The sequence below is a fragment of the Rhinopithecus bieti genome, unplaced genomic scaffold (genome assembly GCF_001698545.2).
Source record: "Rhinopithecus bieti isolate Rb0 unplaced genomic scaffold, ASM169854v2 scaffold_5478, whole genome shotgun sequence".
In the NCBI taxonomy this organism is placed as follows: Eukaryota; Metazoa; Chordata; class Mammalia; order Primates; family Cercopithecidae; genus Rhinopithecus; species Rhinopithecus bieti.
Genome location: NW_016805008.1, coordinates 921,016 through 947,202, shown reverse-complemented (window position 1 = coordinate 947,202; position 26,187 = coordinate 921,016). Strand labels below are relative to the sequence as shown.

The 26,187-nt window shown below is 35.9% G+C and overlaps 1 protein-coding gene across 13 annotated transcripts in view; it reads right to left on the bottom strand.

Annotated features, from left to right (window-relative positions):
- The window catches only part of BBX (BBX high mobility group box domain containing), a 273,350-nt gene that overhangs the window by 112,720 nt on the left and 134,443 nt on the right, over positions 1–26,187 (bottom strand). Inside the window, exon 2 of one of the 13 annotated variants that reach the window (XM_017870849.1) lies at positions 2,716–2,801. The exons of 11 other annotated variants lie outside the window; for them this stretch is intronic. The gene's annotated coding sequence lies outside the window, so the exon portion shown is untranslated. Of the gene's footprint in view, positions 1–2,715; positions 2,802–19,809; positions 19,908–26,187 lie in introns of those variants that run through there. One more of the 13 variants, XM_017870847.1, reaches the window with a different exon arrangement.

The following is a 26,187-nucleotide window of genomic DNA, read 5'->3' as shown; positions in this document are numbered from 1 at the left end:
AATAATAAAGTCATCATTCTGACATATCTAATAAATTCTGTTTTAATTTTTTATGATAAAGCACTTCATAATATACAACTTGAGTACATTTCATTAATAAGTTCCAAATATATTTTCTTATACAAAAGCTAGTACTGCCATTAAAACCCCTAGGCTACCTTATTTGCTGCTTTCCAATTATGTTCCACTTTATAACTCACAAAGCCTTTATTGCACACATTTATTCAGTATTATAAAATCCCATGAAATGGGTATAATTATGCCCATTTGAGAGAAGCCTCAGAGGGATTTATGTAATCTTTATAATGTCATTAAGGAGCAAACTAGGAACACAGCCTATAAAGTCTCTGGACTTTAAACAGAGGTACTTTCCATCTGATTGTATCACTGATTTTAGTTTTTAATCAATACATTTACTTTGGGAGGAAAAGCAATTCCATTTTACAAGCCTTGTTGGTATTTCATTCATGTCTCTCAGTAATTACTTTAGAGGAATCCCAAACTTCCATTCGTATCTTAAACTACTCCTCCCTATAGACTTAACCACACTAAACACACTGAGGACGGAGGGAATCGGAACAAGACAGCACATGTCTGTGACGCAATGTACTTTTCTTCACTTTGTATTTTGTAAATATTGATGTTGCAGCTCTTAAGTACCCTCAGAAGTCGTTATGACTGACAGCCTATGAGTGCTGCATCTTTCAAAACAAATATGCTTTATTGATGGAGAGCACACACATCTCCATCTAATTTTTCTGAGAGGCAGAGGTGGAACAAACATTTCTTAACGTTTTAACTAAATTCAGCATTCTGCACTGAACACAATAGGCAGGTTACAGTTTAATAGATATTATGAAAGCTTGTCATTTCCATAAGCAACACAACATGTAAGGGAAGGGCACTCCACAAACCTCCCCTATAATCTCAGAGTAGCATACAACTTCCTGTGTTTACTGTAAATGTTTTTAAGCACAAGCAAAAATTCAAAAGACATTTTGTACCAAAAAAGGTCTTCAGAAATGTCCAAGTATTGCTAGATTTTAAAATGTGTACTATTATATGGCTTAAGAATAAAAGTAAGTTTAGTCGAAAGTTTGAAAAAGAACCAACTGGAGTAGATAAAATATACTTGATCGCCCTGATTCTAAGGGGGATAAAAAATAAGGAAAACCTGTCATTGTCTGCTGTGTACCAAAAAATCACAATCTAACAGCAAACATCAGACACATTTTATTTCATATTATAGCTTCCCTTGAACTGAAAGGTAAGGCTCATTGAGGAGTCAAAGGAGAATTCTGCTTGCTGAGCTCTCCCAGCCATTTGCTTTGATGACTGCCAAATCTGTACTAAAAGGTGGGCAAATTCTTTCTATAGCTCTTATATAACTCCTCTAGGGAGACCTTCTGATCTCAAATCAACCTTTTAAGGGCCTATTAATGGACTAGCATTAAGCAAGATGACAGTGATTATAAAATATGAGTTGGAACAATAAAGAACTTGTTGGTGAGAGAAAACCTATATAATAATAAAACCATTTGGGAACTAGGCAGCAGGTAATAGAGTGCAAAAAATGTGGTCTGAACCATTAGAGAATAGATAATATATAGTAGTATAACATTCTCGGCACTGGACACTTGGCAATTATAAAAGCCATTGGAGAATTCAGACAATTCTCTTTGCTCCCTCTGACGATCCCAATTTGTCCCATTATTAACCCTTATAACTAACAGCTAAATTTATCCATACTGCCGAAGACACTGTCAAGAATGAACCCTGGGTTCCCCAAGAGCTTCCTGCCACTGCAAACTTTGCCAACTGTGACCTGGATTCTCTTACTTTGGGCATCAACAACACATTAAAAAGAGTCTGAAAAGAACTGTTCAGTTATTTGTTGTGCTATTATTTAGGACTAGGTAGGTTCAGCAACTTTCAAGGGATGTGATCCCAGGAAATAAGTCAGGTGACTGGCCATTCCTGGAATCTCAGGCTTGCCCTAGGGAAGCACTGGCTGGGCCTCCACAGGAAAGTAATGCTGAAGAGAGAACAGAACTGGAATTTGGTGGCATTCATACAAAAATGGTCAAAGATGATCTGGGAACAGATATAAAGTGTCATAAAGTGTAAATAACATTTTGTAGTTATCTTTTTTTTTTTTTAGATGGAGTTGCGCTCATCACACAGGCTGGAGTGCTGTGGTGCGATCTCGGCTCATTGCAACCTCTGCCTCCCGGGTTCAAGCAATTCTCCTGCCTCAGCCTCCAGAGTAGCTGGGATTACAGGTGTGTGCCACCATGCCCTGCTAATTTTTGTATTTTTAGTAGAGACAGGGTTTCGCCATGTTGGCCAAGCTGGTCTCGAACTCCTGACCTCAGGTGATCCTTCCACCTCAGCCTCCCAAAGTGCTGGGATTACAGGTGTGAGCCACCGTGCCTAGCCCATTTTGTACTTTTCATATTTATTTTCTGTTGCTTGTAGAGTACTTTTTACATAGTGAACTATGGGACCAATAACGGTATCAGACAGAGTAAAAATGACCAGTGTCTAGTCCTGGCTTTCACCTCACAAAAGGAAAAACAGATCCAATGTCAGACCGGCTCAAGACAAAATTCGCAACTGATGAAGTTGAAAAACTGTGGAGAGTCTTCAAGCATCAGAAAGTTGGGCTAGATGACCATGAAGGCCTGTTATTACCACTGTATGCTATGATTTTACCTCCTTATCTCCAGCAGGGGCCAGGCTGTCCTGCAGTCCCACCTTCTCTGTCTATAAGTTTTCCATTCCCCTCTCTCCACTCTCTACTAGAAAAATAAAGACACAATAAATCAGCTTAGCAGGACTTCACATAGCCTTTACACTCGTTAAAAAAAAAAAAAAAAAAGAAACTTAACTGTATAGCTGAGTCTTAAGAAAAACTGTAACAGCTGTTCTGTGTATTTGTCCCACTCCCTGTTTTTCCCACAGTTTATGCAAACCGCCCTCCATTATTAATTAACGCTGGACCCTTTCTATGATTTGAAAACTGGCTTAAAGCTGAATTTTGTATACCATCATTAAGTTGTTTTATAACTTCTGACATTTTAAACATTTCTGATGTGCTTTCTTGGAATTCTGTATTAAGGAAAAAATAACTTTTCCAACATTTTAATAAGACTTCCCAACATCTATTTAGAAACATAAATTAATTAAACATCTATTTAGAAAGTATATTGAGAAATATTTTTTTCCTTAAAAAAAAAGTCAATTTCTAATATCCTCAAAGCAAAGCCATAGAGGCTGTTAGTAAATACAAATTTTTTATTTTAGACACAATTCAGTGCATAATTTATTATGGAGATGTTAAACTTTCAGAAATTAGGAGATTTGGACCTTTAACAGGTTGGTTAGGATTAAATCACCTTAGCCCTATTTTTATATTTATTCAGAATCTGAGGCAAAACTGCATATGACACTAGAAAACGTGAACACCACAATTGTCTACAGCTCAGACAAGTAATAAACATGGCCAAACCTGGGTCTTTAAATTGTGGGCCTCACACCAATCCAACCATTCATGTGCTCGGGGAAGAACTAACTGAACACTGAGGGGCTCCTGCATGATGGAAAAATCAATGGGGAGTTCAAGTGTCCCTAGACATGAATAGTGGAAAGAAGGGTCTGTCCTTGACCACTAAAAGTGCTAAATTATTGATACTGCTAAACCCAGACAACTACTGTCACTACTTCTTCAACTATCTTCCAAAACAGTTTTAAAAACTTTCCTACTTAAAATCACCATAGTTTATAGTCTTGGAAATTTGCCAGAAGAAAAAAAAAAAACAAAAAACAAGAAAAAACACAGACAGCTCTTCTTATATTAAATCTACTACTGCTCAAACGGACAAAGGTAAACCAGTAGGTATCTCTTATGGTTATTTCTAGATCTGAGATTTTATGAAGCATACACTGGGAATCACAAACAAAACCGTACAATAACCGCACAAAAAACGTGTCAGAACTGATCTAAACTCACCAATTTAATGATCTGTAAAACTGAGTCCACAAGAGGGTAAGTTAAAACTAAACGTTTTGCACATACACACACACATATTTACGTATTTTCCTATTAAATTATAAACTTGAGATTACTTGAATTTCTACTATTAGTAAGAGTAAAATGAGTACAGTATTGTTTTTAAGAGTAAAAATGGCCTGGTTTATTTACAAGAAGATAATAAAAAGAACTCTTTATTCTTCACTTTCCGCCTCTGAAATGAACTGGATCAATAAAGGAAAAGCTTCTAAAGGGCAATTTTATTCTATTATCCTAATGAAAGAAGTCACAGCCAAATGGAGCAGAAAAGAAGTGATCTATTTTGAGAACAATCTACCAACTCTCAGGGTTCCTTGCTATTCTCAAGGGAAAGAATATCACAAAGAAAAGGTACATACCAACAAAAAACCTTGTAGTTACAAAACAAATGTACAAAAAATCTGCACTGAGAGTTTTACTGGAAATCAATACAGGCAAAAATTAGAAAAGTTGAATGAAAAAATCCGTGGTTATTGGGACTTCTGTCCAAATAAGTATTAGTTAAAATGCTCCAGGACACAGGGAGAATGCCTGTAAGGCATTACTTACAGCAGAGAGCAAGCAATCAGAAAAGTGGAAATCAAGGTCCATTACTCATGGCAGGATAGCCTGCATTATCCTCTCACAGATGCAGCACTAGTGAGAGCTGATGAAGAAAAATGAAGGCTGAGAAGGAAAGGGAATAGTGTATCTTCTACATGTAATTTTCAGCAACCTTTCATGAGTTTCCTACCCTTTGCTTCCTTCAATTTCATTTAGAAAAATCATCTTGGTTAAGGCTGCTCAAGTGTGACTTTGCAACTAGCCTAATGTGGCCCCAAATTACTATCCTCAACATTTGTTATACCAAACACCTCATTAAATACCCTCAGGTTAAAGTGGATCAAGGTAACTTTATGCTGATTCCACGAACAAGAACCTGTCAAACTGACAAATCAGTGCCTACTCTCGTGATACTGTCTCCTATCAGATGGGCTTCCTATTTTCTTAAAACTTGTTTCTTGACCCTGGCAGCCTCCTGTCAGTCTATATAACACCCTGGCTCCTAAAACTAATACATTCATATTTTGTGTTCTCTAGTTTCTCTATAGACTATATTGTTAACCTCTGCTATTATTTGGCAGAGTCTCCTGGAAGCCATTCGTAGTGACCCTACCACAAAATTACAACTGCATTTCTTCAGAACCAACTTTACTTTCTAAAATGTGTAATTCAGTTGCCCATGTTTTAAAACAGCTCATAAAAAAGGACTGACACTTCTATGGTGCTGCTTCCCCCCACCCACTTTGCCTATAATCCCAGAAAAAAAAAAAAAGATGAAAGGCAGGAAGTGGCCTATCAACAAGCAGCTTTCCTTCGAAGACAGATAACAAAATACTGCAGTTAAAAGTATATTTGCAATTGCAAAGTTACTCTTCCTGAACAAATTCCAAATACAGTATCTATCTTTGATCTTACAAAAGCATTTTTCTCACTGTTCATAGCTGACATTGATGATTCAGTTAGGCACCCCACTCTCAACTATGGGAAAAATGTTCCCTGAAATTCAGTCATGTGAGTTTTCAGCTTTTAGTTGTCAGGCTAGAAGTAGCTGCCTTTGCTCCGCCACTGCTGCTTCCTTGGATATTCCTGCTTGTCATGGTGACGTAGGAACTTACCATAGCAACAGCATCCATTTGACTACCTGGGAGAACCTCTCAATTCCTTCTCTGGGATGTCAGACAGTGTTGGACATTATTGGAGAGTTATTCAGCATCCCCTTGGACAGGGCCTATTATCTCAGAAAAAAAAATACTGCAACTACGGGAAAAATTGAAGATCTTAAACTGAAACATAGTTTAAGTTTTATATTTAAAAACGGAATCTATTTCTTAACCTTTCATATTTACTGCTATGGCAAGTCTAATGATGATATATAGAACGAAACAAGCTTATTTTAAAACAATAAAATAACCCTGTCATCTCCATGGTTCATGTTAAACAATTAGAGAAGATAAATAGCAGCCACATTATAACATTTATTAAAAATATTTTCTTACCTGCAATAGGTACTGCTGAAGGGAATTTAGAAAGACAGTTTTCCATCTGGGGACTTTTAATGCAGGGAGGAAACAACAGATATTGACATAGTAAAACAATGGGAAGGCTCTTATTTTTGATAGCTTAAAGTTCAGTTAGTAGAGAACAACAGCACGATCTAACTGAAGCCTAAGGAAGATTTATAATCCTGGGTTAAAAGTTCCCATTACCACAATATAATCTTTCTGGGTAAGAAAAAATAAAGCAGCTTTCATGGAAAAGAACTATACTTTTAAGATTAACACATGTGCAGGCACATGCATGCCTACTTTCTACGAAGTGTAGAGCTGATAGATCCATAGATAGAAACTGGAAAACTGCCAACAGCCCTTGGACCGTAAAGTATTCCTTGCTCTCATAAAACAGAGTTTTGTATGAATGTGACCTCTAACGCCAAATCTAACTTTTGGGACGCATCCATAAAGTCAGCAGTTAGTACATTCTTGACTGACAGTCTGATAGCTTGGCTTCTAAAAGGAGCATTAACCACTCCAGTATGTGAACATGGAGTGACTAAGAGCATCTGTAGCAAAGTTAAGAAAGCAGAATAAAAGAATGACAATCTAAACAAGCAATACCAAAGTGTATACCATTGCATCTATCAGCATCAGGCAAATGTGATCACAAATAAATCCTTATAATACCCTGAAGTTTTCCTTCTCTAGCAAAATAGCTATTTTCTTTTCCCTGAAAAAGAAAACTATGCTTCCCATCTACTAAAGGGCAGTAATTTTATGATACATAGCAAACATATGAGGAAGCATCTATTTCTAAAATGTACAAGTTTACACCATATCACACCTCGAATCCCATCATCTTTGTGAAATCAAATAAAACACTAAAATCGGACGCGGGGGGACCTCTAACAAGGGCAGGCATAGGAATTTGATGGCAAAATCAATCAATAAAAAAAGTTTCATTAAATGCATTTACAGTAACATTTATATACCATATTTCTAATTAAAAAGTAAAGAAACTGTTCGACTATGTTTATGCCTAGTAAAAAGGCTAAAAGGACAACAATAAAATGTTCACAAGGGATACGGAGTGGTATATGCATTGACTGATGTTTTTGTCTCCATGCATTTTGCTGTTATTCTCATTCAACACGTACTATTTTACAGACAAAAAAGAAAGTCAGTAAGTTATTTTAAAATAAAATATTTTAAATGAGATTTAAAGGAGGATACAGTATCAGGCTTCTGAGGTGTCAGATCAATATGCTGCAGTGGAAAGTGATTTTCTCTTCCTGATCCTTTCTGTGACAATGTGACATCTTTTCACACTTGCTCAAAATTAACTGCTTCACCACATAATTACTGCAACTGCAGCAAATGGGCCTTTTTGTCTGTAATTCAATTACCGCGGGATGTCTTATAGTTTCAGCATTTAGAAGTGAAGCATTTACTTGACTACATACACGGGAATAAAACAGACTCTCAACATATCATATCTTAATTAAGAATGAACTTTAAAATTCCATTTTGTTTATACCAGAGTCATCCTAGCTTATTACCCAATGCTATGGGATCTAGTGGGAGAGCAGAAATACTGTTTTATCTCATTTCTAGGTAACTTAAGTGATTGCCCTATTATGATCAGCAGCTCGAGTTGGTTTCCTGGAGTAGACCCTTCCGTCCCACAGTATTTTATCTACACAGCTACTGTGACATTATCATCTTCAACAGGGGTTTTATTGTTTGCAGGTTTGTCTTCCACACTTAATAGAAGCATACCTACTACAAAGAACAAATTCTTAGTGATGAATGAACGAGTGAACTGTCTTAGAAATAACTTGGGGAAAATGTCAGAGACAGCTTAAGAAATCATAGTGAATCATCCATAACCTCAATAACACCGGGGGGAAAAAAACTATTAAACGTTCTTCCCATAAGAGGAGTTCCCAACAACTTAGGTCATCTTTCCTTCCTCCAACCTCACTCACCCTACCCATGTTCCTAACATCTTCATGAATTTACTCTACATCAGCTTTTAAAAAGAGTAACCAAATTAGTTTTATGTGAAGTACACTTTTACAACACCTGATTTTTACTATCAACTGGCCTCTGGATTTCATTACACTGCACTGTTATGAAGCACGTTGAATGTCTGTGATTTTATTTCATGTTAGCTTTATCAGTAGCTGCTGAAAACGTGCTTTCGGTGCACCTTCCCCTGTGATCTAGACTGACTTTTATGGTCAGCAGGTGTAAGATTCTGGAAATTTATATTTATAGCCCCCCTGTTGCTAGCTTTACTCTGACAGGGAGAAATAAAATTTACCCTCAGTTAAGCAACTGAGTAAAACTATCCACAAGGTAGTTCACCTTAATAAAATAGTAAGTGTGGAAATCTCCAGAATTTCTCTACAGGAAATTTTACCTTATTCTTTCGGTATATGATATGCATCTTCAGAGTCCAAAGGGTGGACGCTTTCAATTACTTCTCCGGTTAGGCTTAACTTACAGTAATATCCAGTACTCTAAAATCAGCATTTCTCAGTGAGGAAGATTTTGGCATCGTGAATGGGATAGTTCCCTACTTGGCAAGACTGTTTCACTTCCTGCTGAGTTAACATATATCTAGGCTCTTTCCCTGCCCTTTGACCCTTACACCCAATCCCAGACTGTAGCATTTCACCAAATAATGTCCCACTAATTTCTAAACACTCCTTGTAGGGTTGTGGGATCCGCAGTTGAAAGTTACTGCTCTAAATAAACACACTATATAAATTTGAATTTTAAAAATAATTTAAGACTCTTTTAAAAAGACGTTTCATAACACTATATTAACTAAACCTTTCCCCACCTATTTCCAGGAACATACAAGACTCATCTACTATATGCTTAAGGTGTCCTTGGTGGATGTAAATATTTTCTTCGTGATCTCTGGTTGCTAACAATCCTGATATCATAAAACTTGCATTAATATTTCTATGTCTATTTGTGTTGATTACTTATAAGCTATCCAAATTGGCTTAATTTTGTTAGAACAGGTTTCTAAAGCATTATTTATTAGCACTACCATCAGGGCTTCCACTTTTCAGGTGTTATTTTGAAAAGCATTACAGGAAGGGAGTCAACTGCTACACCCTCTATGCTGGGCCACCACGGTACATCACACACAAAGAGGCACACTCCAAAATCCAGAGAAAAACACTACTTTTGCAAGTTTAGGCTTCCTGGTCAGCAGAGCAATGCAAAGCTGATGAGTCATTTCTAAAACATGAAGTGCAATTCTAAAACTTTCAGAAGAGTAACAAAGATCCAATTTGTTTAATTAATGAAAGGTTACATGGAATTGTAAATCTGAACTTTTTTACCATAAGAACTTCATGATCACTTAGTGAGGATGTTGCAACTTGAGTGTCTTCCTTATCTACATGTGCAGCATGTCTTAACAGACCTGTCAACAATCAAAGAAGCTTTTAAAAACTGCTATAGCGAGACCTAGCAATTCAACTGAATCGCACATGGTCTCCTATAAATATTACATAAATAGTGGTTTCAGTGGTTTCTGACTGAAAATTCAGCCTCTTTCTGCTCCTTTTTCCAACAAGCCGTACTGTCAGGTATGGGAAACCCTAACGCTTTCATAAATTTGGTTCTGTCACCTTTTCAAGTAATCAACAACCTCGTTTTACTTGGAAACCACTTCACCCTTACTTTCTGCACGTCTACTACCACTTGCACCCCCTGCCCTCCTCTTAGAAATATGGGGCTTCTGAAATCCTATTTGGATTTTTGGAATATTTACTTTGTAAAGAGGTACTCCTAAGAGGCGATAAAGGAGTCCAACTCAGGAGTAGCTCTAGTTAAAATAGGGAAGTCAGATACGTTCGTTTATGCCATCCTTCGACTTTGGTCTGTGAGGAGCTTTTCCAGACCTTCCTAAGAACCAAAAAGCCCCATGTGGCCACTGAGGAAGGTTTGGCTTGTTTCTCCATTATCCAAAAATAGGGCTCACTTGTCAAAGTCTGACAGCCTTCTGGCCACAGTAACACTTATGGGCTCAGCAGGAAGTATCTGAAATCCTGAATTATGTTCACACTGAACACTTGTTCCTCCCAGCCTTCCCTGATCCCCGGGACTCAGATCCTACTTTCTTACTGAAGCTGTTCTTGCCGATAGACTTTCTGTTTTAAAATGCCAGTTCTGAGTCCTTCCAGGTTGTCATAGGCTAGGCTTTCCCAATGAGACAACAAGGGTTAAGTAACATAATAAATTAAAACTCATTTTAAAATATGGTTTTGGGGAAGAGTAATTTTTAATGACTCTTCATGAAGGAATTTTAGGTACTATGACATCAAGATGAGAGGGGTTTTTAAATAAAGCCCCACAGTACAAGTTCAGAGGAAAGAGAAAGCCTGGACTGTACTAATCCCTTTCTGGTTCTGCTTGTTCATGTTTTATTTTTTCCATTTTATAAAGAAACAATCTTAAAGCAAGGAAGCAAGCACTTTAACAGAATCCTGTTGTTTCTGGGATGGATCTTTTCAATGCTGCTAGCCACACACTATGTCTTCCTGAAGAGGTGGTATTTTATTTATCTTTGTATGCCCAGTGCTATTGTTGTGCCTGGCATATATTAGGTGCTTAATAAATGTACATTAAATCAATGGCTCTGCTGCTGGGAAACCACACAGCTTCCATATTCAGCACAGCAGAACCTGGACAAGGCTGAGAAAGTATGTGACTCAAGCCCAGAAAACTCTATGAGCCTGAATTTTGGTTAATATACATCAAATTATTACCATGATACGTAAATTCCATACAAATTAAAAATTCTGTATCATCTATGTCAAAGTAAGATATGCATGGTGTCAAACATAACTGTAAACTATATTATTTAGACTACAAACTTTACAACCTGCGATCTTACATTCAATACGAAAATGGTACTGACGCCATTTCAAAAGAACTACACAAATCTTTGGCTTTTTTTTTTTTTTTTTTTTTAATGAAGCCCTTAAATATGGCTTTGAAAGAAATCCTAGACAATCCTGCTTAATTTCACTTTGTCTATGCTTCGTATCTCATGTGATCTGACATACATGCTAAGTGTGAACTCTCTTTTTTCCTGAATTTATAAACCTGCATCTATAAATTATTAAGTTATCTGCAAACAGTGTAATCTTGGGCAAGTAACCTAACCTCTCTGTGCCTTGGCAACCTCATCTGTAAAAGGAAGATAATAACAGTATCTACTTCATTGTGAGGATTAAGCCAATTTTTATAAACACATAACACTGCTTGGAGTAGTGCTTTACAGTAAGTGCAAATGAAGGTTTGCTATCATTATCATCATAATTAATCATGAACTATAAACATTCAAATCAACTTGAAATAAACTACAGTTAACAACTAAAAGGGGTTTTCCCCTTCCCCCCCGGGGTGAAAAAAAGGAGGACAAAACAGCTCACTGCTGTAGCCTTGACCTTCTGGGCTCAAGTGATCTTCCCACCTCAGCCTCTACAGTAGCTGACACGACAGGCGTGTGCCACCAAACCCAGCTAAGGTTTCAAATTTTGCAGAGGCAAGTTCTCACTGTGTTGCCTAGGCTTATCTCAAACTCCTGGGCTCAAACAATCCTCCTGCCTCGGCTTGCCTCCCAAAGTGCTGGGATTACAGGCTTAAGCCACCATGCTATGCCTATAATAACTTCTAACCATACTCATGTAACCCAAAAAAGTAAAAAATTCATTCAATATTATTGAGAACCTACTATTAACCATATGTTGTGCTAGGTTGACCTATGCTGCTTTAATCCAGTGCTCTCATCAGTAAATACCGTTAGGTAAAGAAATACCTCTGCATGTCANTTTTTTTTTTTTTTTTTTTTTTTTTGAGAAAGGGTCTTGCCCTTCTTGCCCAGGTTGAAGTACAGTAGTGCAAATACAGCTCACTGCTGTAGCCTTGACCTTCTGGGCTCAAGTGATCTTCCCACCTCAGCCTCTACAGTAGCTGACACGACAGGCGTGTGCCACCAAACCCAGCTAAGGTTTCAAATTTTGCAGAGGCAAGTTCTCACTGTGTTGCCTAGGCTTATCTCAAACTCCTGGGCTCAAACAATCCTCCTGCCTCGGCTTGCCTCCCAAAGTGCTGGGATTACAGGCTTAAGCCACCATGCTATGCCTATAATAACTTCTAACCATACTCATGTAACCCAAAAAAGTAAAAAATTCATTCAATATTATTGAGAACCTACTATTAACCATATGTTGTGCTAGGTTGACCTATGCTGCTTTAATCCAGTGCTCTCATCAGTAAATACCGTTAGGTAAAGAAATACCTCTGCATGTCAAAAATCTGTGGGTAGAGAAAAAATGGGGGGGGGGAGCAAAATATAAACAGCAGGAGCTTGGTTAAAATGTAACAATTTATAGTGACTAAGAATCCCATGAAAATGCATTTATTGGCATAAAAAGACACTCAAGATAAGTGGGAAAAAAAGTTGCACAGAATATAAGAGCCTGATTCCTTTAAAAAATACATAATAAATATGTGCTTACATATACATAAACCAAAAAAGCCTGAAAGAATGAACACTAAATTGTTTACGACATTATCTCTCTATGATAAAATTATGGATGAGGTTTTCTTCTTTTGGTAATTCTATTTTTTAGTTTTCTTTAACTTAAAACACAAATAATTCAAAATCAAAAAATAAAACATTGGGGTATACTGTATAGTTCCATAAACAATAAGCTTTTAAAAATACTAATAGGCTAAAGAGATTAACCAAATCATTTGGAAACTTGTATGCACTTAAGAATAAGATTGTTAGTTTGTTAATACAGACGTTTCTCAACTTACAAGTAAGTTAAAAATACAATTAGTGGAAAATGGTCTTTAATATACCTAAGTTACTGAATATCATAGCCTAACCTAGGTTAAACGTGCTTGAAAAACTTTTAGTATTCAATAAGTTACATAAGATATGCAACACTATTATAAAATAGACTTTGTGTTAGATGATTTTGCCCACTTGTAGGCTAATACAACTGTTCTGAGCGTGTAGGTAGGCGAAGCTAAGTTATGATGTTTGGGAGGTTAGATGTATTAAACGCATTTTTGACAGGATATTTTCAACTTAACAGTGAGTGTATCAGGATGTAGCCCCATTTTAAGTCAAAGAGCATCTGTATTTGAAAAATAAATTCAACACTAAGAAATTTTTCACAGGATCAAGGTCAATAGTTCTTAGAACTTTAAAAGAACTTTGGAACCACACCAAAAACATAATCTATATCTCTGCTATAAGCACAATGCCTTATCAAAGCAAAATACCAAAACTTATTTTCTAACTAGCAGGGGACCAATTTTCTATGCTTTCCATATTTTTTATAAAATTAAGAATGTAAAATGGTTAGGAAAGCAAATTTCCCGATGTTATTAATACAGGTTACCAATGTCATGCTATGTTTGAGAACATATCAGGATGTTCTAGATATGTTTCCTATGATGAGTGGGCAGTATGACAAAATGACTGGTTAAAATTTTTTCACTTTAAGATTATTTTAAAGTATATATGAATTCATATATTCATGAACAACCAACCTTCAGAGAAAAAAATAAAACCCTTTCTGTTCCAATTATACCCGATAGTCAAGAATGCTTCAGGATAATGCTAAACACAATTACAAGATGCCATCTAGTGGATTTTTTACAAAATTTCTCTGCTTGCTTACATTTAAATCTTGATGAAATGATCTTTTAAAAAGCTATTCTGCATGAAAAAACAGCTATCCCCTACACCGCTTCCTCACCAATTACTGGTCTGAGCTGGTGGACAACAACATATTTTAAGCACACACAACTGTGACTGGTAATAGTGGTTTTAAATCTCAAGCTGAATATCTGCCACTACCACAAAGAATAAGGAACAGCCCAATTATCTCCTAAGTGGTCCAGGACCTATAATGGTTGCACAACACAAGTTAGAAAGGAGATTCAATTTAACATGTTTTTATCATTCACTTCAGATGATGATGATAAGAGATTAGCATCATTATATCGGGACAGTAATTACTGTTACTGCTGCCCTACACTATATGAAAACAAACTTACTCGTTCTAAATAAGCTATGTCTGATATTTCAAAATCAGTGTAGTGTTCCCAGCAAAGCCATGAAAGCGGTACCACGTCCCAACATGTACACAGCTGTAAAGGCTCTTTTTACTATCAGTAAGACAAGTTATGATCAATTAAAATGGTATTAATGAAACCAACTGATGTAGCATAAATACATAAGGCAAGATGGAAGACTGATACCCAACCAAATATTTATTGATAGTATTAGACTTTGATAATTCAGATATAATTTATAATTAAACTTACTCAGATGAAATTCACATCTATCTAAATTACCTTAGTTATAGACTCATTGTTTTGATCTTTGGAAGAAGATTCTACAATTTTTTTTAAAAAAATTCTTATTTTCTAGATATTTTCAGATTCCTACATTGTAAAACAGAACTTATCAATTTATTTGTAGGGCATCCTACTGTCTGATAATAAGTTTTTATTTTAAAAAGTTTTCTGTAGCCTGTCATAAGTGGCTCCCCTAGGAAAATTCTCCATTTGTCACTGCTATTTCTGGTGTCATATTTAATTTATAGGATAATTTGTTTAAAGAGCTACTCTTCTAAAAATGAAACCCTTCAATACAGACTTGATGGGGACTGCAAATCCAGCCCTTGGAGATCATCTTGTCCCCCAATTTACAGATGACAAAAAAAAAAAAAAAGACCCACAGGGGTTAAAGGTTAGCTCAAGCTCACCAAACCAATTAGTGGCAGAGTTAAGATCGGGTCTCTTGACCACAAAATCAGAACTCTTTCCGCTATATAATATTGCCTTTTTCTTCTTCCCCAAATAGTAACAGAATGTCTCCTTTAAAAGCTTCTTAAGGTACTGCAGCGTCATTTTGATCTAAAAGGTCCGTGAGGGAACTGCTGCCTAAGTGTATCAGACGCAAAGGACAGTATTAAAACTGAGTTCCTCCATGATCATCAGAGAAGCGAGGCGCAAAGCAGCTTCTGTAGAGCAATCCAGATCAGTGGTTTTGACAAGGGGACTGAGAGACAACAGAACAGACTCATCAGTTATTGAAGTGAGAATCTGTGCTATTTACTAAGAGGGCACAAGGAGCTGCTTCTGCTTCCCATCAGCACAGTCCTTAAGCTAGCTAGGGCTGAGGGAGCACCCTTTCCTCCGCAGGTGCTCAAAACATGATGGCCAATAAACAGAAGTTCACAAACTAACCCTCAGGATTTGAGAAGAAAAGCTCTGATTTCCCTCAAAACTGCCATCTTTTGCCTCTCATCATCTCACAGAGTAAGGACAGATACACTATATATTCTTTTAGTTCTGAACCCATTTCAGTCTCCAGGGTCTGAAACTTTAATCTGGATCTTCCTATCAGATTAATGGCAGTTGACACCGTTTAACTTTTATGGTATAGTTAAAATGTCCTTTCTGTTATTCTTCTGCAACACATTACTTCTTACTATTCATAACCATATTCTGACATAATAAATGCACACATAAGTGGAAGTCTGAAAACCTGGACTCTCTAAGCAGGAGCATGTCTTGGCTAAATCACCTAACCTCTCAATATCAGGTTGCCTCTTTCGTGTCTGGAGATGGCTGGCCCCTACACTCTAAATTACTCTAAGCCTGTTATTTCTTAAACACACTCTGCAACAAATTCAACACAATAGAACTTACCAGGCCTTGCCCTAACACTACCTCTTAGCAAAGGCTTTAACAGAAGTCTGAGGAGTGTAGTGATAGGACCAAATCTAAAAGGAGTTCTTTGTAAGATCACATGTGAATTGCTTTTGAGAAAGTCTCTTTAGACGTCTTACTTTGGCTCCTCTTCTATACAAACTGCTGTGGGAGCCTAAGAAAAGCAGCTTTCAAACGTGCAAGTACACAGATTTGGTACTGCTGCCGCCAGGCTGCAACCGCTGCCAGGGGAAAGAAGTGAGTCAAAGCAATTCAACGCATCGCATGCCTCAATGTCTTCCCTTCACTTGGCAGTGATACACTGGGATCAGTCATCCAGCTAAACGTCCAGAGTCCCAAAGTCATTACTAGTGCAAGGGTTTCTAGTCTAAAACTTCCAAGGTGATATAAAAGTTTAAATTCAATACAAAGGAGGTCTTTTTATGTTACTACTAAATGCTTGGAATAATCTGTGAAAAATTAGAAGAGTAGTGAGACAATGACTTAGGAATTCTACAATGTGTGTGTTAGAACCTTCAGACACACCTTTCTGGCTTGAAGGTGTTATGGTACTTATTAAAAGAATCGAGAAGAATCAAAAGGCAGTTTTTAGTATTAGTTACATAGTCAGAATTTCCAAAGATATTTACATGTGTGTTTTCAGCCTCCTTTGACACGTATTTCTAATTTTAAGGGACTATAGATGACTTACACATTCTTTTCCCTTGAAAAATGTATCATCAAAAGTATTATTAATGGTTTGGGTCAAATTATATCATATATAAGTTTGGATGCATTTTTTTTTCTAAAGAGAGTGATTAACTTTACATTTTGTGGCCATAGCACTCTGTAAAGAACAGTTCACGTCTGTCCACCAATATAAATAAAATACTTGAAGACCGTCACAAGGACAGTGCCTCTTTTGACAAACTGCTCTATGTGTGTTTTACACGAAACAGGGCTTCCAAATGTAGAAAAGGTATGTGTTTAAACACGATGAAATGTATTTCTAACATGTGGGCTTGTTCATTTTAAAAACAGTTCCACAGGTATTTTATGGTAATTTTCAAGAGTTTACAGTAGTCAAATGTTATCCAGAATAAGAGAAATTTCTAAGAAAAAATTTGAAATGGGTCCTACTATAATAATTATCTGGTTGTCTCTAATAAGCAGCAATTTATAAAACGGACAACTTTATTGTAAGGAGGCATACTTTTAATCAGTATTATTTTCATTCTTTGAGAGTCTAGGAATGTTTATCTTTGCCTATGCTCTGAATTTTCGGGGAACTGTACAACTGTTAAAAAGGAAACAAATAATATGATTCCTGTGAAGGTTTTTTGGGGTAGGCAACAGGTACAGAAGCCGAAATGCTGGGGTTTAAAAAAATGTAGATTAAAGCTTTCTTAAAAACAGATTTTAAATGGCTATTAGAAATTATCGAGCCTTTATCAACATAATAGGCAAACTCACTACCATACCCCAAGAAAAACTCTTTGCCCTAATCAAACAAATCTAATTGTCATTACATCCCATAGACGGTTTTGCAACTCCTGAAACCATTTCTACTACAAAGAACGTTTTCTCTGACACTTGATCTCTTTTCTTTATTATCAAAAGTCTGTTATCGTGAAACTCTTATTAATAACTCTTATTAACTTCATCTAACTTGATTTAGGAATAATCTTCTACTCATTTTGAACTCCTACTTTACTTAACTTCATTCAAAATCACAAAATTATGGAAGTCAGAACATACTTCAGAGATTATGCAACTTAACTCCCTTACTGAAAGACAAGAAAATTCAGGCCAAACTTAAGAAATTTTCTCAAGGTCCTAGAACCTGTTCAAGATGAAAGAGCTGGGGCCAGTACAAAGTCATTCATGGGGTTAATTTTCATTTTCATTTATCACTGAGAAAGACTAACAATTCTAAAGCCAACCAAAGTTTATTTAATTTTAAAAAAGTAAATCGTGACACTCTTCACAAAGGATAAAAATTTTACTTCATTAAAATTTACTTCATTAAAATGACCAACAGTCATTCCACATTCAAAGTAAATGTAGTGAGCACCCACGGCTATGCCAGCCCTTTAAAAACAAAAGGCAAAACAGTATACGAGAACTAAATACTTATCCTAAGATCCTGATATTTCAGCACACTGTACTCCAATGGACTCCACTACTTAATAAAAATATGCCCTAGCTTGATACTCTTCCTCTGTTCTGGTTGCTTTCTTTTACCATTCCTTACTTCAGCTTCTAAATAATTCATACCTTATACTTAGGAGATGTTATCTTGAGGAACTGGCAATAGTACAACACAGCTTCAAAAATACACACTTTCTACCTGAACTACAAAATGTTTCCAACATAGGTTCTTTTCATGAAATGCCATATTCAACTTATGCTTGAACACTGCAGTCATATTATTCTAGATCCCCTTTAACTCAAAATATCACTTTGTATCACAGGGTTATAAAATAGCCAGGACCTTCCTCCTAATAGGTCAAATCCTCTCAATACTTACTTTGTAGATGGTGATTTGAAGATAAGAACACTTTTTCTCAACCTGCACTAAGAGTTATATAATTAACATAGTTATTTTACACTTGGGGAGCTAAGGTGAAGAGATACTTAAGGTCTCATACAAGTGACTTTAAGACATCTGCTCTAATTCTCAATTTAACAGTCCAGACATAAGATTATGCCTCATCAGAAAGTTATCAAACAGAAGATATCCTTTTCCAATTTGTCTCCAAGTTTCAAATAAAATACACTACATGTGGATATCAAAACTTCTAAAATTCATTTTATCACTGGTTAAAATTCGGTGTTTAGGACTTTTCTAAACCATGTTGATCTTTCTGTAACTGTCTGAGATAAAGAATCACAAGTAGAGACTTTGAAGATGTAAGATTTTCCAAAAAGGATCTGAGAAAACAGAATCATAAAACTAGCCTGCATTCGTGTGGTCATTATTCTTGTAGCACGCTAATCCATTATGAATATTTAGTTAAGTCAGAGACTCATCAACACTCTTTTGCTGTCTACATATTTACAGCAACTGTCTCTCAAGGAGGCAATGAGTCTGCAGTGTATATGGATCTAATAAAATGTGTGAATTGTTTTATTCTGCTGCGCTCAATTTTACAATTCTGAAAAGTCTTTTTGAGATATGTTTCTCTACATGTTTCTGGCCTTGTCCATATCATTCTTTGAATTGACTTTCTTCAGTGAACTAAAGCATTCATTTAGTTTCAACAAATAATACACATAAAATTATGATTTTTTTTTTCTCAGTTTGTGAGTAACACTGAGATGTAGCCCTTGTTAGGTCAATCTTGAAATGAAGATTCAATGTTTTCCTCTGAGGATCAGAAAAAATAATTCAAAAGAAATACTGAGCTCTATCACTTAAGCTCTCTTAATAGTCTCAGTGGTGTTTAGGCTTAAATCTCTACAAATTTTAAGATAAAAATACACTACATGTGGATTTCCGATCTTCAAGTTACAGACAGACGCTCTTATTACAGCAGCCAAAATATAATCTGAATGCTTATTTTGATTTCTTTGCACTACCCAAAATCAAATAACTTTTGTTGGGCAACTGCAGACACTCGGCTGAGTCAATGAACATATTTAAGACAGCTGCTTCTTGTTTGTGAACCCAGAACTATTTTTACTGAAGGAGGTGCAGGTTGTACAATGAAAAAAAATCAGAATCCTCCAAAAAATTTTTTTTTAAATACTCAACAGAAAGGATCTATTTAACATGTTTAAGGATGAAACAGCAATCTGATCTATGTAAATCTCAGAACACAACTAACAGATATTCCTCAACTAGCCACATTTTAAAAAAAAATTGTTTTTAGAAAAAAGCGACAAATTATAAAAAGCTAACATCAATTAATAACAAACACCAACCTCTCAGAATGTCTTGTGCAGGCAGTGCAGAGGTGGAGATGTTGTTGGTGTTGGTAGTGGGCAACTAATTGGGTGTCAGTACCTACTTCTTCAAACATCTGTAAAATAATTATTATTCATTAAAGTGATCCTCTCATTAAAAAATAAGCTTCCCTCTAGTATTTCTTATTAATCCAGTCAAGTGTATTAAACATTTTATATTTATAATACAAATATGAAACTAAAAGTTTTCTAGCTATCAATGAATAAAGTAATCAAAACTCTTTTAAATATTCCTGTTTATTCCATACTTTTATTCTTTTTAAAATTTGTATTTTATTTTTTAATTGACATATAACAGCTATACATATTTATGGTGTTGATATTTCAATACATATGGTGAATAGTACTCGGATCAGGGTAATTATCGCATATCCATCATCCTAAACATTTATCACTTCTCCCTGTTGGGAACACTCAATATCTTCCTTGTAGCTATTTGAAACTATATATTACTGTTAACTACAGTTATTCTACAGTAGTATAACACTAGAACTTATTCCTGCTATTTAGCTGTAATTTTATATCCTTTAACAAATCTCATTTTTATTCTTGAAAATTAAGACATTAGTTTCATTTCTTAATATACTAAAATTACTATTTGGTAGAAAATGTACTCTCTTACTGTATGTTTTAAGGTGATATATTAAAATGTATTAGTGATCTATTTTATTAACTGACATTTTCTCTGAATTTAAAGTGCTTTTCCTCAAATGCTGTAAATAAGAAATAGTTAAATCTAATTAGCTAAGTGTAATACATAACATCTGATTCAAATTCAGGTGTACTAATATACATGAAAGAATAGATATAAAAATATGTATGACTATAACCCTAATTTGGATCCATTTCATAATTCCTAATAAAGTAATATTTTGGAAATAAGAACTAAAAAGTTTATCTGTTTTCCATTTCCATGCTCATGAAATCAGAGCAGGGGTGTTAAAAGGCTTGGTGACTTGGCAGTCAGGCCTGGCTATGAATTTTGACCACTAGTAGTTATCTAACCTAAGGACCTCTGTTCATTAATCTGTAAAAGTAGACTAGGGCCTACTTTACAGAATGGTTACAATAGAAACAGATAATAAATGTGAAAAATCCCTTTTAGAGTACCTCATATATGCTGCCTTGTATACATACTGTTAAAAATGCACATTTCCTTCCCTCTTCAAACCCTTTGGCACCACTTCAACCCAAGAGATAACTATAGCAGTTCCTAAGTGATAATTTCCATTCAAACTAATCTGTATCAGATTTACTTAGAATCATGCTTTGAGGTTTTCACTCCCTGAAATCAAACCCTTCGGAGGCCCTTTACGGTCTACTCCTAGAATTTAATTCCTTAGTTTGGTATTCTGGATCTTTTTTGTGCCCCTTCCCACCTCACTCCCCACCCACATATTCAAAACCTGGCCTCAAATTTCCTTTGCCTTTTACTATACTCCAGAAGATTTATTCAAGGCCCAGCTCCCTGCAATGGAATGCTTTTTTGCCTCTTATCATTTGTCCAGAGATCCCTTATTTAAAAAGGCCCTTCTCTCTTCCTCTCGATGGAAGTCAAATATGATCCTAAGCAAAATAACATCTCCTTCCTCTAAATTCTTAATTTTCTACAGCATGAGCCATAAACTGCCTTGTGACACTATTCTATTATTATCTCAAATGATAATTTTAAATCTGTGACTCAGCCTCTTATTGTACCTCTACTTCAGAAATATTCACATCACCATCATCATCATCATCATCACTGCTAGCCTCTTAATTGCAGGCAGGGAGTCTTAAAGTTCCCACTGAAGACCATAGATTTAAATCTCTGAAGTTAACATTGCCACGGTTCACCCTTTACTTTAACCTCTGAATGTGGGAGGGGGATGGGAAAAAGTAGATGTCTCCCTTATTTGTCTTTGAAGTTGCCATAATAGCATAAATCAAGAAAAAGGAGAATGCAGTCCCATCATGATTTTGTCAACCATAGTAAGTACAAAAAATAAGAGCCAGAACCTTTGCGTGAAAACTGTCTTGGAAGCCTTTTAAATGCAAATAATTTCAAACAAATCAACAGAAGTCTCCGGCACATTTTTTAAAGATTGAAAGAAAAGGAAACGTACTCAAATCAATCCTTGATTAAGCTCCAATGAGTGCAGAAGAAAGGCTATCTCCATGAGCTTTAATTTTGAAGGAACAGCTGACTGGATGACTCCATTCAGTGAAAATCAGACCCACTCCTGCCTTGGCACTGAGCTCTATTAGTTCTCTGACTCAGAGTTCCAGAGCACGAACTTTCCCAGGTCCAGAGTGGTTCTTAGTAGGTAGCTGGTTACTAACGGATGAAAACACAAGCCCCATGTTTACTACGCAGCTCCAGGCTCATAGAAATAACACTGCCATCAACCTGATTATAACAAACATACATCTATACATGCTGCGTAGGGGTTAAGTAACAGGAAATAACTATAAATGGATGAAAACGGCAGCCAAGACTCCTCTAAGCTCAAAACAGACCTTAACCTAAGTGCAATAATGTCATCATTCAAATGAGACACAGTGCTTGGTTGGCTAGCACAAGAAAAAGGAGTAGCGTCCACTGGCAAAGCACAAAAGAAGCTCACAGATTCTGAGTAAGATTTGCTGGGAGAAAACAGTTGGGCACGTGCATAGAAGAAGAGAACCATATTTAGATATCTTCAACAACATAATATGCAGGTGAGCTTCCTAGAAGGGTCCCAATTCCTCAAAATAAATATTAATATCAAAGTGCAGCTGCTCTACTTTCTGTTCCATTGTTTTTACAGAAACAATCAGCGATTTATTTTCAGATTTAATAAAACCTATTCAGGGTTTTGGAAATGTAATTTTTATAGCAAATAAGTGAGGTGCGTTAATACACTAGAGAAACATTCAAGAAAACAGGATTCATTGCTCACTTTTTCATCAAAAATTAGAGGCATCGTAATTTAAACTATTTTACTTTTAAATTTCAAATAACAAACTGCAAGACAAATTAATATGCTTATTCAGGCAAGATCCTAAATCTGAATGAAAACTATTCAAAACTATTTTATAAATACTTGTTCTAATATATAGATAAATCTATTTTAGAATACTTCCTTGAAATTACATAACCTCAACATTGAGACCTATACTTTTATTAGTATTTACCAACTTTACTGTACATAATAGGCATGCTATAAGGGAGGCTAAAAAAATATATAGCTTCAAAATTTATTTCTTAATTTAGCATTTATAAAACCTTTTTCCAAATTAAGGGCCCATAGCCCATCCAATGCAGAATCCATCATAAATGCATTTCCTAGCATCCTCAGAAAGAAAATTTTATATCACATATTTATATATTTATAAATTTTCTACTGCATTTAAGGATGGTCCAACTTATTTTATTAATAATAGTTTATTTTTAATATTTGTTGCAACTTAAATCATTAGAGAATATATGGCTTTCAGAAGACAAGACATTAAATCAAAATGAGAATACTAAATGAGTGTTGTAGGTTTTATGAAGCACTTTCAAGCCTGTCTAAATTAATAAAATACTAAGTGAATTAATACTACAAAAGAAACTTTTATCACTGATAATATAAAATATTAACGTGAATACTTAACAGGTCAAGACTTTTACATTAATCAAAGACACATTATAATAATAGTTAGAATGAACATTCTCCTATCAGTAAAGTTTTCATGTGAGGTAATTTCTCCCATTTTTCCCCTGATAAGCATAACAGAATATTTCTCTCCTTGAATTCCTGAGGAACAAAAAGTAATCTGTTCTTCTTGAGATAGGGTGGTATTAACTGCTTCTCTGAACAGAACATTTGGCATAATACGTTTCCTTAAGAGTTTTGTCAAGTAAGCAGTTAGTTAGGAGGGGTGAATTCTCACAGATAGTCTGGCTTCTTGTGCCTCATGGCCGGACAGCCCAGTGAATCTTGGGTGTTTTATGTGTTTGGAGGCTGGGGGTAGGAGGTTAACAGCTAGGCTTTCAATAACAAATAATGTGACATTTTAAAACTCACAATTTTAAGCTTCCAAATTTGAATCAGAATTCAGTTAGTGTTATTAAAATAAATCCTTCACTAAAAAAGTTTCCCCTTTTCCTTCTTTTTTAGTTGTAAAAGTTTTCTCCTGCCTTCTCATCTTACACTAAAAGTTGCAAGACTTAAATGGAATCTTCACAAACCAGATCTATAATATCATGAGGAGAGAAACATGTCCACTGGCTAAGCACAACAGAAATGTACACAGTCTGTATCGCTGAATAAAGGTCAGGAAGAGTCTATACTTGACCTCGGTTAAAGACCAAATACATAGCTCACCAGTCACCCACTCACCCTCAGGAGTGATTGGGCCGTGGTTATAATCTCCAGAGAATTCAAAGGAAGTTGGTCCCCCTTCCCACTGTAGCATGATTTCTGGCATCTTTTGCCTTTGGTGCAGAGTTCAAAAGTACTCAAGATGAATCCAGGGCCAGTAACACATTTATGAAATATTAGTCATGTGAGAATCTGGAGTCAAATAACTCCTTGAAAGTAGTTTAGCGATTCCCTGCAATAGTAATGGAAAGACTACATGAAGGTCGCAAGGAAAGAAGTCAGGCTCTCACTCACCATTCACCTGGAGTTGAGGTGTCCCAAGCTGAGAAACCACAACAGAAAGGAAAAAACAACTTGCCTTCAGCACCAGATACAGACAGACTCACTGACTTCAAGGAAAAGCCCAACAGAAAGAACCAATACTGACTCAAAGATGGTAACTAGAGTGTGAGAAAAGACATGGGGTTATGCTGTATAGCAAATAACAAAGGTTGGGATGAGTTGCCCTGGGCACAGCTGTAGGGTTGAGGGAAAAGAAGAAGGAGCAAGGCGGCAGAACTCAAGCATTAGCATTGAACAATGCCTGGGCTGCCTGATAAATGAAATCGGGAAGCCAAAGGCATTTTTTATACTAGAACAAATCAACCCTAAAGAACAAAGAGAGGAAGAGAAGTTCAATGTATGCCCCCACTTGCTGGGTTATGAGACAATAACTGGTAGGTTGCTGTGACACAGTTATGGGCCTAAAGCCCAGTAAGGCAGATAGATTCAGACCCTGGTAGTGGTGCCCAGACAAATAGTGACAAAGTGTTTTTCATCTCAATTAGAAGATAGAATACAAAATTGTGGTGTCAAAAGGAATCTTACAGATCACTGGTCTAACACTCTAATTTTTCCAAAAAAAGTAGAGTATAGCTCAAGAAGAAATGACTGGCTATGGTTTAATAAAGCTACTTACTAGCAAAACTATTTACAGTACTCAAGATTTTGGCCTAGTGCTTTTAGGGAAATTATTGTAGCTAAGCAGGGGAAAGGTATTTCAGTGCTGACCGCATTTACATCTTTCCTTTCTACATTCAATAAATATCCGTTGAATAAGTACCAGGAAATAGGATAGATACTGGTATATTTCTTGGGAAACTGCAGAAGATATGTGTAGTAGTGACAGCAAGCTTGACAAAAGACAAAATATTGAGATTACTCAACTAAAATTCTAAAACACGAAGTACCTGTTACAAGATTAGGAGGAACTTTTGGTATTAAAATTGGAACAGTGTGTACAAATATCAGATACCAAAAGAATCATTGGCTAACGAAATCAAAAGAGGGTGAATGACAGAAAAGGGGACGTGAGTCATTTACTCAAGTTTTTGGAACTGCTGCAATACAGAACAAAACATGGGTTGATCAAGGCTCTGCAGCTTGCAAATAGTCCTCTGTGGGTCACTCTTTCTCTATCTCAACAAGAATTAGGGGGAAAAGAAAAGAAATGTACATTCTCTGCAAAAACTGTTTCTTAGAAGTCAGAAAAGCTGACAGTTTTCATTTATCGCAAGAGAACATTGATTCTTATGATAAGGTTTTCTGAAGGCAAAACATTTAGTGAGCACACAGATCCAGCTATTTTAGGATGTCTAGATTTAAATGAGTTTGAGAAAAGGTATGAGTGACAATTTGGGAAACAGAAAAATAAAAGCAGAAGAGTAAAACTAACTTTTAAAAAATGAGGGTCATCAGGGTTTTTGTTAAAATGTTTACAGGTAAACTAAAAAATCTTTTCCATTTTTAAACTTCTGCTTGGATATAGTCATATTCATGCAAAGTATGATTCATAAAGATATGGTGAATATATCAAACAAAAATCTAGTAATTTTAAAGAACTACAGGAGCCAGAGAGAGAGAATACTTACATTCTGTTAGTGGGAGTATAAAATGTAACAAGTTCTATGGAAATCCATGTGGCATTATCTTGTGGAATTTCAGGTTTGGCGTACCCTATCACCTAACA